Source organism: Neolamprologus brichardi, chromosome 3 (assembly GCF_056152115.1).
Source record: "Neolamprologus brichardi isolate AB-2024 chromosome 3, ASM5615211v1, whole genome shotgun sequence".
NCBI classification, from domain to species: Eukaryota; Metazoa; Chordata; class Actinopteri; order Cichliformes; family Cichlidae; genus Neolamprologus; species Neolamprologus brichardi.
The window spans coordinates 11,136,568-11,151,368 of NC_142106.1; positions in this window are offsets into that span (position 1 = coordinate 11,136,568).

Genomic DNA, 14,801 nt, shown 5'->3' on the forward strand with positions numbered 1-14,801 from the left:
TCTGTTATTTTGTCATCATCTCTCTGTTTGTGAAGTGATTTCAAAGATTCTTGTTATTGTGTGTACCTGTGAATATTCACTTCCTTTCTCCGTGCTGAAGTGGGACAACAGAAAAAAGAAGCTGTTGTCAGATTAACAGTAAACACTTTGGAATTAGTGACTGGAAATAAAACAGAAACAGTGTTTCAGGGGATTTTTGCACATCTGTATTTCTTTAAAATGAACAGTTACATAACCATAAAACATTTGAGCTTTTATACATTATAATTACTTAAAACCAACAAAGAGCTTTGATTTCCTACGTGTGAGATTTGTTGTAAAGGGCAGAAGAAAACTTCAGATCTGTTTGAGTCCATCAAAAAGTGCAAAGCTGAGCAGACAGCTGCACCTACATAATAATCTCTGTCTGTAAGTAACTGTGTAAATATTTGCTGAATTATCCTTTATTTGACTTAAAGTCCAAATACTAAAACTGAAAATATTTTAAGTCACCAATTCCCAAAAAACAAGGGTGGTGTTCCTCCCACTCAAAAAACAGAAAATCCCACACACTCCACCCAAAGCTAAATCTTTAATCTAATTAATCAAACGCAAAGTGTTAAAGTGTGTGACCCAATGTGTGACCTGCCACTGACACACAAGCTTCAATAGCTGTGTTTCATTGTTTTTGTAACAGTGACAATAAAGATCTGTTCTTACAGAGCAGTAAATATAGGTCAGAGTAGTCAGTGATATCACCACCTTTTATTTTTAATTCACTTTTTATATAAATAAATACATTCAGATGAATGTGTAATTTAACACACTTGGCTGTGACCAACCTGAATTTCTGTTTTTACTGTGGCCCACCTGTAGTACCTTCATGACTCACTGGGGCATCCAGACCCACACTGCTTAAAAGACTTTCTCCACCCTTATAACATCTAATTCAGTGAAATATACATAGTGATCTTCCCACATTAATAAACTATTTACCTTAATATCACAGAAACTGTTCATCTGGGGAAAAAAAAGTAAAATGATCAGTAGGAGAAATGTTTCATTATTCAGTCATTTGCTTATATAAAATATAACCAGTTAAATATATAAGTAAAGTGATCATCGTCACTCTAGACTTTTCTACACCTGGTGATGGATACTGTCTGTTATTATGGGAAATGTCTCAAACAAGGTGGTAGAGCTGATGGTGCTGTCTGCTGCAGGGGGGTTACTGTCAGTGTAGCCTCATGTGCTTCAGAGACATGACTGAATGAACTTTACAGACTCACTCGTCACTCTGGCTTCCAGCTCCAATGGGCAGATAGGACAGGTGAGAGTGGCAAGAGGAAGGGGAGGAGGTGGTGTGACTGTGGACACATTAAAGACTTTCCCAGTAGATTTGGGCAGATTCCCAATAATAAAATTTACTGAGTCTTTTGCAAATCCACTAATTGAAAAATAGGCACCTTTTTCCAAAATGGCATGAAAGACATGCTGGGAAATATATTTACTATATATATATATTTACTTTAACTTCCTGACCTTGCTGACTGTCATTAGTGCCACACACCAGTGAACCTGTTTACCTCAATTATGCAGCAGGTGATTTTCGTTTTAATATTATAGAGTAGTTAATCAGCACTGTGACATTTTAAATTATGTTTAGCAAGCAAAGCAAAAAAGTGATCCTTAAAAGAGGAAGGAGAGCAGAGATTAGAGCAACAGGAATTTGTTGAGCTCAAGCCCTGAACAATGAAGCTGTGATGGGTCAGTAGTTTGTGTTTTTGTAAACAGTTGGAACAGAGACTGGGCTTGTTTGGCAGTGTACGAGGAGCTGTGGTTAATGATGCCATGTTTTTTAAAAATTGATGCAAAAGAGCAGACCGGCTCAAATGCACAGGCAGGAGGGCGAACAGATGATTAAGTAGATAAAGTTATACAGGCTTGTGACACAGAGACATCCAGGTCGGTAACTGTACAAATGGAAAGGAGAAGACTAGACACTGAGAGGAGAAACTCAAAAACCACAAAGAACTGAAGACTAATGAAAACCCAGGCTGTGTGGCCATGTGGCTAACAGCAGAGAAGAAGCAGTTCAGGAGCCTGAGGGCTGCAGGCTGGCCACGGTGTGGGTGAAGACCTTTTGGGTGGCTCGGTAGGTGACCAGCACTGATGTGGCATGGCAGGTGGAGACGGTACCTGGAGTGGCAGGTGCAGGAGGTCCTGGTTGTGGCATGACAGGTCCAGGCGGTGCCGAATGTTGCGGATCAAGTTTCGCAGGAGCAGAACCAGATAGCAGAGCGCAGACCTCTGGCTGAGATGTGATATAACCAAACATCGCTGAGGCTTCTGACTGAGACTGCAGCAGGCTCTGGAGATGGGCGTCCTCCAGCCTCAGCTGGAAAGGGACCCATTGGTTTAATTCCCAAAGCGGGAAAGTGGACCTTTCGAACTGGGGTTAGCAGTGTCTGTCCATATTTTTCCCTGTCTCCAAAAGAGCACAAACAAAGTCTCTGTCACTCACCACAGCTGGCTACTTTGGGGAAGTGTGGATTAGACATGTGGCGAAGAGCGCTGGAGGCGTAGACGCCAAAATTGCAAAATTAGCAAAAAAAAAAAAGGTGCAAAAGCCGACAGAACAGAATTTGAAGGACGGCCCCTTACCACGTTCACTGCTTTGCTGCACCAGCCCAGCTACCACACCAAGAACCATTGTTTTGATCAAAGGCACTTAAACCCAAATGACTTTAGTGGTCATTTGATAGATTTCTGAACGTTAAATCTTAAGTCTCTGTCTAGGAGAACCAACATAAGGGTTAAAAAAGGTGTCTCTGTCCCCAGACCCTAAAGCCAGACCCAAAAGCCAATATAACATAAGGTGAGGTTTATTGCTACTAATAACACCAAAACTGAAAGCATTAACTCTGGGGTGAACAAAGACCAAAATAATAAACAAACAAGCTATTCCAAAGAAAGTGCAACCTAGCTCTGTGTGAAACAAAACCAAACTAAACAGTATTTTCAACACTACACACAAAACCTAATTATTCTCAAAAGACACACAAAATTGATTACTGAGGGTTTGGAGGCCAAGAACAGGTCTGCTGCTGCCAGTTGAGAGAGAACAACTGCTGGTTTAAGGGTTTTTAAAACAGCCAGTTTTTAATGGGGAACCAATCAGCAGCTCTAAAGGCAACTTGTGTAAAGGCAACACATATTTTAGGTTTTCAAGTATTTTAAAACGTTTGTATATGTATATATACATATACACGGGAGCAACTGTCATCTGAGGTGTCAGCCCTGGAGGAGGTACCACCAGACCACGACTACTGTTAACAGGCAAGTGCAAATTTGTCTAATAACCTTTTCTGCGGTGGCATATGGCACTTCATGGTACTCCTGCTTGCATATCTCTGACATCTTAGTGGTGCGGCAGCTGTCGATAGAGCCAGCCCTGCAAACCTGTGGATGGACGTTGCAGTGGACAGTGGGAGGATGTGTTACACCCTGAAAAGGGGCTGAAAAGGGGATAAGTCAATGACGACGCTCAGACACGATGCTTCTCTTTCAGCAGCTTCATTGCGAATGAGGCATCGTGGCCAGAGCTCCCCCTTCCGGCAACGGCAGGCATAACTAATCAATCATGATCACTAAATCACATGATTATTCCCCAGGCTCGACAAGTAGATTACAGATTGAATTTTACACAGGTTGTAGTCACATTAAGGATTGTTATCCGGTTGAACATAGTCATGAACTCTTTTACTGTTTTAGCCTGTGTTACATTACATCTCTTTGATGGGACTTCTTTTACCCCTGTTTATACATTTACATATTTGAAATAAATTGAATAATACATTGGGTAACTTTTAACCACAACTTTTTACTCCGTTATGAACTTCAACTAATAATCAATCTATCACAGATGCATCCTTAAGCTCTCTTTGCAGACCACCCTGTGTGATTCTCCACTCGCCGACTAGATGAGACAAACCGCAGGTCACAGTTGCAGCACCCCATCCATGTCTGATCTATCTTCAGCAGATCCAGCAACACTGCCAGGGACTTCCTGGCATGTATTGGAGTTGTGACAGAAATGGTCTGGGAACAGGACAATCAGGTTAATCTTGTGTGGACACATGTACATAGCTGCAAATATTGTAGTCTTCAAATGCTGCTTATGCATTGCAAATTTGTTTTTGTTTTGTTGTTGTTGTTGTTGCTGATATGTACTCTGTTTTTGAGTGAATGTCCATTTGTAATTATGACTTGGCATCATGTCAATACCTGTTGATTAAATGGATTCAGTGACTATTACTGTTTGATTCCATTTATTGCGAAAATAAGACTTGTAACGTCCAACACAAAGGGCATAATATAACAAAATAATTTAAAGGAAAGCATCTGCAATGCAGGAAATAGAAGGTGTCTGGTGCCTGGAAAATCATCTCAACACACAAATGTCACAGAACTGTCAAAGAAAATTAGAGGGGCGCAGCAGTCATTTTGGGATCAGACGTTCCAGGATTGAAAAAAGTCTGTCCATTCGCTCCTTGCTCTCCTGCGCCCTTCTCTCCTCTGCCTCCCTTTGCTGCTGCATGTCCTCCCTGATGAGGTTGAGCAGCTTGTCATCCCGATCCCCTTCCTTGCTGTTGTCGGTGGCTGACTGTCTCCCTCATCAGTGTCCAATTCTGCTACGTTCTGGTCACCCACTGCTGAACTAGGCCCTGGAGTGTCCTCAGGGAGAGTGGACAGTAGGACAGGGGGCCTGATGGACGGCCTCTGTCCTATTACATCGTCCATGAGGGCATACCAGGGCCAAGTGGCAGCAGTTGGCTTCCCACTTACACCCTCTCCTGACCCTGGATACTTGCAGTCCTAAAGGCAGGGGAAATAAAAACACGACAGTTAACACATGATAACACCACAACACTTCTTAGTAGGTGTACATTTACTAACTTGTGTCCTCGTGACTTATCTGCTTGAGAACAACATACTTTGTATTTTGTCTTGAGGTTATCACACTTTTTCCTTGCCTGCAAGGGGGTGACTGTCCCCTGCAAGCCCATCTTCTCCAGTATAGTCCTGATCACACCCGAAAAATAAGAGCAGACAGAAACCTTGGCAACTATGTTGATCCTCACATCCGAATGTTTGCACATCAGCACGCCAGAGTGATACTGAATGGACATCACAGGTTCTGTGCAGCATGAGGGTTCATGAAACTACACTCATATATGGGTGTGAATTGATTTGTTCTTGTACCTCCATGCCACAGTGTCAGAATTCTTCACCCCAGTGAAGAGGTGGTCGTTTTCGCAATCTGATGAGGAGAGTTGTTTGCTCTTTGTTCCCTGCAACGTATCACAGACCGATTAATTAGCAAGATATAACGTAGCTGTATGTGAGTGGCAATGCATGACAAACTGCTGGGGCCTCCATACTAGTTCACGTGCAATCTATCACGGGGATTCTATGGATTATAAGCTAAACACAGGCATATGCCCAGAGACTACCAACAGAACCGCTGCGGGGGTTTCACTTTTGTAACACCAGATTTTCAAGTACTTATATTTGAATGCGGATTCCTCTCCCACTGTCACACCCGGTTCGCCCGCCATTGTTCCGATCCAAAATCCTTCCACTGGTTCAGAATTTATGCGGCAGGTGGCCCGCAATGACTCCTGGGATATAGTAGGACATGAAGGATACATCGGACCCATCCTTAGAATTCAGGGCAAAGTAGGACGCATTTGTCGCCACATTTTGAGTACTCTTTGGATTTGGACAGCCTTCGTCGCGTCGCCGTGATGTCATTGCCTCCAAATGTGGCATTAGCGCATCCTTCCCCCGGTTTCGGACACGACTAACCCTCAAATTTGCGGAAAGGTAGAACGCATTTGTCGCCACATTTTGAGTGCTCATTGAATTCGGACAGCCTTCGCCGCGTCGCTGTGACGTCATTGCATCCAAATATGGCATTTTAAGCATCCTTCCCCTGAATTCAGACACAGCCCCTGTGTTCTCTATGCTCATCCCTGAAGCTGTGTGATTTTCCCTGTGTTTCCTCAGTTTATCATTCCCAGTATAGTTCTGTATCATTGTTAAACCTGCAGTAAAGCAGTGATTTTTGAGTTCAACACCGGTAAACGAAATACATTTCTTGGCTGTATTTAAATGGAAAGCAACTGCACCTCTTTTCCTCTTTGGTGCGACAGCATAATTGTTCATAACTGATGCCTGTTGTTCTCACTGCTGAGTAGACTGCAGCTGAATAAATCTCTGCAGAAAAAGAAAAACACAAAATTTCTTCACAACAACAACAGTACTGTAAAATAATTTATTCATGATGGTTATACTGTATGGATATTAAATAAACAGAACATGAACTCTGGCTAAAACTTTTGTGTTAAAGTAAATAAAAAGTGGGAAATGCAGTTTATTAGTTTAACTGCAGATTAATAATAAGTTATCCCACTTTAAGATTTTTACATTTTCATAATTGGTGCAAATATTTAAAAATATGCATAATGTAAACATACATGGTACTTGGAAAGTGTTTGCCTGAGATTCCGTTTCTTAAATCCTGATTGGTTGGTCTGATGGGAGAAGCCAAGGGAGAGAGAAGGACGGGGTGGTGAGGCCACGGTGGCTCGTGCTCTCCTGCGACTGGAGTAAGCTGTTGGATGTCTACTGGTATCTTGAATCATGAATCTTGTTAGCAACTAGCTACCAAAGCTGAGGCAAGAAGCCTGCTGTGGTCCAACCCCACAGTTAGGGATGGGTATCGAAAACCGGTTCTTGTTGACAACCCGTTCCCACAGTTTCAATTCCTTGGAATTGTTTGACATTTTTGCAAACGATTCCCTTATCGATTCCAGTTGCCCTGAATGACGTCACCACGTTGCGGAGCGTCATTTACCTGAAAGGAAACATGGCGGCTCAAACGCTTAAAAGTTTGATTATACTTTACGAGAACGGAAGACAACAGGGCAACTTGCAATACTTGCAAAGTGGATATTTAATTTAAGGGAGGAAACACTACGAATATGCAAAAGCATTTGCTCACAAAACACGCGATGACCTTAAATGAATGTCGTGTTTTTAATTCCGCTCCGGATTCGTGAATCTCAACCCAGCAGCAGCGGTAACGTTTGCACGTCCTCTCCCGTTAATGCGGCAGGTAAATAATCAACTAACAGTGCATATTATGTTAGCGCAATCTGCCTTATTACAAAACCTGCCATTACTGTGCGTTTAGGTGACCATGATGAGAGACAGAGTCTGGCTCAGATGCTGGCAGTTCTCGCTGCAGTCTACCGGTAGCGTCTCCTTTCAGGCCAGGATAGACGAATGTCACCGAGCAGTGACTAAGTTTGTGGTAAAAGGCTTGAACCCATTTACCACAGCAGATGCCCCCGATTTTTTGTAAGTGAATGTGTTTAATTGTAGGCAGGGACATTACTGGATATTCTTGTGTAATTGCTACAGAATATTTTATGTTATACTTTGTTATTGCTACAGAAGAATATTTATTTTATTATTTTACATTTACAATTTTTTTCCTGGGGACCCTGTGACACCCCATTGAAGAGCCGTAGGCTGTGGATCTCTTAAGATCTCACTGCTGGGTTTGTAAGGCCATGTTACTCCTAAATTTCTATCTTGTTCAAAGAGAAGATATAAAACAAAGTTCTAAGCTAATCGACCTTAGTGTTCTCCTTTTTAAAAAATAAGAATCGATAAAGAATCGAATCGTTAAACAAAATTGAAAATGGAATCGGAATCGTGAAAATCTTATCAATACCCATCCATACCCACAGTAGCCTCTCAGTTTAGAAACACCAGGGCAAAGCCGTTTCCGTGCATGCGTGTCCATTTCATGTTTTGGAGAAGCAAAGTGTGAAATGGATACGGGGGACCAGCGTGTTTATTTCACATTTAGTCATGATACTGGGTTGCAAAGGTACTTAGAAAGCACTATAATAATTCCTTTGGACACAAACACACCAGTAACATTTTTTGAGTGGTCAGTGAAGGTGGTCTGTTGGTGACAGAGAAATAGATCCATACTGCAGTGAAGGACTGTGTTTACAGGAAAGGCCTTAGAGCAGGGGTCCCCAATCCCAGTCCACGGGGGCCGGTGTCCTGCAGGTTTTAGATCTCACCCTGGGTCAACACACCCGAATCACATGATTAGTTCATTACCAGGCCTCTGGAGAACTTCAAGACATGTTGAGGAGCTAATTTATCCATTTAAATCAGCTGTGATGGATCAAGGACACATCTAAAACCTGCAGGGACACCGGCCCTCGTGGACTGGGATTGGGGACCCCTGCCTTAGAGGTTAGTGTGTATAATAGCTCGATGTCGTCAGCGAGAAGTGAGTCAGTTCAGAACTGGTCAGCACTAGCTAAGGAGACAGTGGACAGTAGTGATGGCCAGATTGAGACTTGATTTATTGCCTCCTTTAGCAGGCTCCAACATCTGTTGTGTGTTATACATCTTCTTCCCAACACTTGAATCAGTTTCTGAAACAGCGACAGCGACTTCACCTTCATCCGTGATGAGTGACATCAACAGTGATGATGATCAACAGTCACTTGTCTTTTAAAAAGCGAGCCTCGAAACACACTTTACATTCAGCCAATGTGGCAATATCAAAATTTTTATAAGATACCTGCAAACAACAGAACATTTGTGGTATCTACTTTACATTGAATCCAACACACCACGTAGTTTGGTCAAAACTGGGGTACCAGGTTATGGAAACAGTATAGAGCAGCTACAGATAAAAATACATTTTTTATGTTGGTTTTCCAAAGATTAACTCATAACTTTTATGAATAAATAGCTTTTGCTTTTCAGTCTTTTCCCCAACACTGCTACTGAGAAACAACAACTACTGTAACTAGTTGAAGGTGCACAACCACAGATCTGACACCTTTTCAGTGCAAACTGACACAAGGAACCACAGAGCAAGTTCTCACGATATGAACTCTGTGCTTCTGTGCAAACCAGAACAGAGAAGTGTCATCAGCTTCAGACTACAGGAAGGAGCTGCTGTGGTTTTACATGCAGAACATTTTTAGGTAGTTACAAAGAATCATCGTATAACAGTTGTCTCTTTATACACTTCATCTTAACATTCACCCTGCTAATGACATGTGTGCACCAAAGCAAGATGGAAATTTAAGTCAATTCAATTTTATTTTTATAGTTTAGAAACACCAGTGCAGAGGCAACAATCGTTGCCTCAAGACACTTTATATTGTAAAATAAGGACCCGTCAATAATACACAGAAAACCCCAACAATTAAACAACCTGTTTGATCCCTTTTGTGACAGTGGGAAGGGAAAAAAAGCACTGTGAAAAGGAACAGATATAGCAGAACGTATTCTGAGCCGTTCAGGAATGGCATTGTCAAAAGTTATAACACACCTGACTTCTTGCTTATATAAGCTGGAATTGTGGCTGAGTCTATGTTATTAATTAAGGTCTGGTATGAACCAAAGAAAACTTCAGTGTCCTCCAAGAGGAGCACAAACTTTGGGATTATGTTGGAGGGAACAGTGGATTTTTTTTGTGGTCTGTAAGAGTTGATACTGTTTGCTTGCAAATCATGGGAGGCACGAAGAGCCTGAACAGTGTCAAACGTTGTCTCACCACAGGCAGTCTCTGTTTGATCAACATTAATGGACACAAAAATAGACCTGGGTGATGTAGGTGGGAGGTACACTTATCAACTATGATAATGCTGAGTCTTATTAAAGCCTCTTAAGTTGTTCGGGATAAATGTATTTGCAGATTTTCTTATAGACCAGTATCTATGGACAAGTTTCACAGTTTTGTTGTTTATACAGACTTTGTTGTTTAGGAAAACTCAGTGATGTATAACAAACTCTTTTTGTTTTTTTCATGTTTCAAAGAGAGAAACCTCTGCATGTATATTATAGAGTGAGTCTAATGTGAATCAATGTTAGAATTACTAAACCTCAGCTGACCACCAAATTCAAGACCCATGTTAAAAATCTCTCTAAATCCAATTTGTTGGAGGTTGTTTTTGTTAGTTATGGCATCCTGATGAATATTAGTAAACTGAAGTCCGAGGTTTTCTAAGCAGGAGACTTGATGCTCATTCATGAATCCACTTCTGCTATTTATTTTCTTTACTCAATAAATCTGTCAGGTTTTTCAAAATGCTTCCCCTATCGTGTCTACTGGATCAGACAGACAAACTCACATTACCACAGACAGGAGACCAATAAGAGCAGCTGTACCTCTCATCTGTGATCTGGTTTTCTTGTCTTTGATGATGATTCGACCATAACTGATGTCTTCTGTTTTCACTGCCGAGTAGATTACTGCTGCATCACTCTCTGCACAACAAAACACAAAATGTTGGTGTGACATGAATATAAAGCAGTAAAGTCAGTTAAATGTTGAGTAAAACTAAAACTAAAAGCAAAAAAGCAAAATGAATAAAAGTAGTTTTTAAAGTTGACTTTACGTAAGTATTTTTTTTTTTTTCTAACACCTCATCGACCGACAGCTGCAGGTGACTTTTTTAAAATCATGAAAAGAAAACTGTACAACTGCAGAGGTGTTAGCTTCTGTTAACCACAGAAACACAGAGGCCAGCAAAGATCATCACCCAGTAAGCAAAGAGTGAGACTTTACAGACTTCAATAACTGAATTATGATGATCAAGTTATTCAAGTTCGGACAAAGGAAACAAATCACATAAAAAAAGACAAAACAAAAATGTGCCATTGAAGCTTTAACATATAACAAAGAACTGTAAAAGTTAAACTCTTGCATCACATTAATATTTTTCTCCCTGTTACAACAAAACTTAACTTATAAAATACACTTCTGATCATCCTCACATAATATTTTCATATAACTTTATTTTCAAAGGGGAATGTAATCTCTGTGTCGAATGACCAGTTCATACTTCTTAAAGATATTCCACAGAGGGAGAGAGAGAGAGAGAGAGAGAGAGAGAGAGCTATATCTATCTATCTATCACAGTGGATCAGTTCTAACTGATAACTTCATGTTATCTTCTTCAGCTTCGTCTTGATCTGGTAAAATGATTCAATTTGAAATTAAAAATTAAAATTAAGAGATTTTACTGTAAAGTGAAACTTTAAGAAAGCTGCAAAATTTAAGAAACAAATATAACATAACAAATGGCATTAGTTATACTGGAGAAAAACTTTAAAGGCAAAAACATCAATCACATTAAATATAAATAGTATAATGTGCAGGTTCACATAACCAACATGTTTAAAATCCAATAGTCTGTGGCTACGTCCACACGTACACGGGTATTTTTGAAAACGGAGTTTTTCCGTTTTCATTTTAAAAAATAATCCCGTCCACACGTAAAGGCAGAAATGAAGGAAAACGCTGCTAGGAACATGCCAAAGCAGCAGGTGGTGATATATTCCTAACCGTGCAGAAATGTTGGCCAATCAGAAGTCTAGAAGCCTCGAAGGGAAAAAGTAAACAAAGCTGGGGCATAGAAGCAGAACCGAGTCGTATGTGTGGAGGGACAGTAACTGTGTGTATATGTAAGCATTTAAACACTGCAGAGAAAATTAACAGTAACAGTATTGTAGAAATTAATTTCACCGAAACAATAACGTGGCGCACAGTGTGACGTCAAAAAAGGGGCACACCTTTGACGCTGCGTTTTCTGCGTTTTCTCCGTTTTTCTCGTCCACACGTAAATGCAAAAACGGAGTTTTCAAAAATATAAAAAAATAATTTCAAATAATTTCAAAAAATAAACCCTGGCCGGAGTTTTTAAAAATCTCAGTTTTCAGTGACCAAAAACATGTGGACAGAAGGTGCAAACGCATAGAAAAAAATGTGTTTTCAAAAATACCCGGGTACGTGTGGACGTAGCCTGAGTCTCACCTTCAGGTTTCCTGTGAACACATAGTCTCATCAGCAGAATCAGCAACACCAGTAGAACCACAACACAGACTGATCCAACACATGACAATATGGAGAAAACAGGAGGAGAGGTGGATGTAGGTGGAGGTGTGGTGGTGTGTTCCCCTAAATAAAGCAAACACAGTCATTAAGTTGTCGTCACATTGTGAATGTTGAAAGCTGCAGAAACACAGACAGGTGAGTGTGTCACCTGTGACAGTGATCCAGCTGGATGGAGACTCTCCATGACCGCTGATGTCACACTTGTAGAGGCCTTCATCAGACCTGGAAACATGCTGGATGGTCATGTGACCTGTAGGCTGCTTCCTGATGAGAGAGCCATCTTTATAGAAAGCAGCTGGGAGGTTGGAGGGAGTGGTCTTTGTTTTACAGAGCAGAGTGACGTCATCTCCCTCCATCACAGGGAGGACAGGACTCTGCAGGATCACTGATCCACCTCAACACAGAGACAAACTACAGCATTTCATCCATTTACACACAGCTTCATCAACACTAACTCCACACACTCAACTTACCAGTGACTGTCAGGTTAACCATGTTACTGATGGGACCCTCTCTGGACTCACACCAGTAAACTCCACTGTCATGAGTTGCCATTATAGTGATGTTACAGGAAGAACCAGCTGGTTTTCCCCATCCATCTCTGCACTGAGTCCTTTGTTGTTTGCTTGTGTTTCTCCTCAGAGTCCATCCAGCAGAGCTGTCGTCCTCCTCACAGCTCAGAGACACAAAGTCTCCGTTAAAGAACTGAGAGCTGCTGGGACTCACAGTCAGACGAGCTGTGTGGGTTAAAATGAAAAAATGATGATCTGTTTGCTTTTATCGAACTATCGATAAACTATCACAAATGGCAAACATGAACCAATCAGGTCATATCAGTGAGCATTTCTCAGGTTTAAACTGTGACAGAAGAAGGTTACTGACCTTGGTTTGTTGTGCAGCTCAGCAGTGAGATCAGAACTAAAGAGAAATGACACTCAGGTTGATTTGAGCTGAACATAAAGAACAACTCCACACAAACAGCTGACAAACACACAAACTCATCTCTGCAACATGTTTCAATGAAGTTTGGACAACAAAACAATGAAAAAGTGTGTAATACTAAAAATCCATCTATTTTCTTTCATTGTTTCATTTAAACAATTATCTAACTTAGGGTTGAGGGAAAGGTGCAGTCAATTCCAGCTATTATAAGGTGAGTCAGTCCATCACGGACTAACATTCACACCTACAGCCAGTTTACAATCAACAGTTAACCAAACATGTCTTTGTCACCTGTACTGATAGAAATCATTGGCACATATTTGTATACTCTTTTTGTTTAGAATTTTCACTTTTGAGTCAAAACTGTTCAGTTTGGACTTCTCATGTTTCTGTACCACAGTTTCTATCTCAAAAGCAGCTCTTAATGTTATCACAGTAATTATGTGCCCTGATAACACCCAGAGTATATAAAAAATATCCACAGCATTTAAATAACCCAGTAAAGTCATGTGTCCACTGTGCAGCTGTGTTGATATAATGAGTGAATGATTTGATCTTTTCACTGCCTGCTGTGTTTCCTCGACTCCTGAGCAAAGATAAAGAGTCAGTTCAGACCTGCAGTTGGTCCTCGTGGTGTTTTGAACTTGAATTCAGCCTGATTTGTTTTTCATGTCTTCTCCTCCATCATCAGTTATCAGGAGAGCAGACAGTCAAAGTACAAGAATTCAAACAAACACAGAGATTCTACTTACAGAGCAGACACAGCACAGATGTTTCCTTCATCGTCCTTCTCACTCATTTGAGCTTTTTTTCATTTCTCTCACTGACACCAAGTAAAGCCCGCCCTCTTCCTCTGAGTACCAGCTTTCCATTGGTTCAAATAGAGTGAGTGGTTAATGTGTGTGTGTGTGTGTGTGTGTGTGTGTGTGTGTGTGGGTACTTGTTTTCATGACATCTTAGGACAATTTTATGATAACACACTCACAAAATGAGGACGCTCAGAAAAATGAGGACATTTTTGAGGTCCTCATTTTTCTGAGCCTTCTAAAGTGTTCTAGAGGCTCCCAACATGCTCCCAAACCAAAAATCTCGAAAGTCCTGAAACATCACAATTTTATGAAAAAGTGTGTTTAAGTGTGTTTAGCGTTTTTCCTCACTTTCAGTTTTCGCACCTACTGGCCAGTTTTGGAACTTAACACACTTTAAACACACTTTCAGTGACGTCACTCTGCGAGTCCTCATATTGTAGGTGTGTCAGACACAATAACACATTTGACCCAGGTTATACCCTTCTGGGGCTTAGCGGACACATGCGTGGACAGCACCTTTTAGCTCTTATGTCCACAGTCGTATTCAATGTTGAAATGGAGGTGAACTTTATTTGAATCATTCGTAGAATAATAACAGATAAGATTTGAGGCTTCTAAAAATTGTTCGTTCAAACCTTGCCAATTAAACAATCATTCTAACACATATCAAAAACTTTTCCCATTTTTATACATTTTAGGGTGAGCTATAAGCAAGGGTAACAACAGTTAAATCAGGCAAATCTTGACAAAAATGAAGGTCTTTAGATTCAGTTATCAGTGCCTGCACATCTTGTTTTTTTTTGTTGTTGACAAAATGTCTCGAAATATAAAGTTTCAACATTTGTCTAATTATATTACTATTAATTAATGAGTCTTACTTCTCAAGATCAATGCACAAATTGTCTGACCTTCACTATGCAGAATGATGTGTGTGCAGATTTTGACCCTTGAAGAGTTTATATTAATCTGCATTAATATAATTGCATCTACAATCTGCAGTTGAACTTGGAGATTCCTGCCGCTGTCATCTGATTCAGTATGATCATCAGGCTCAGTCTCGA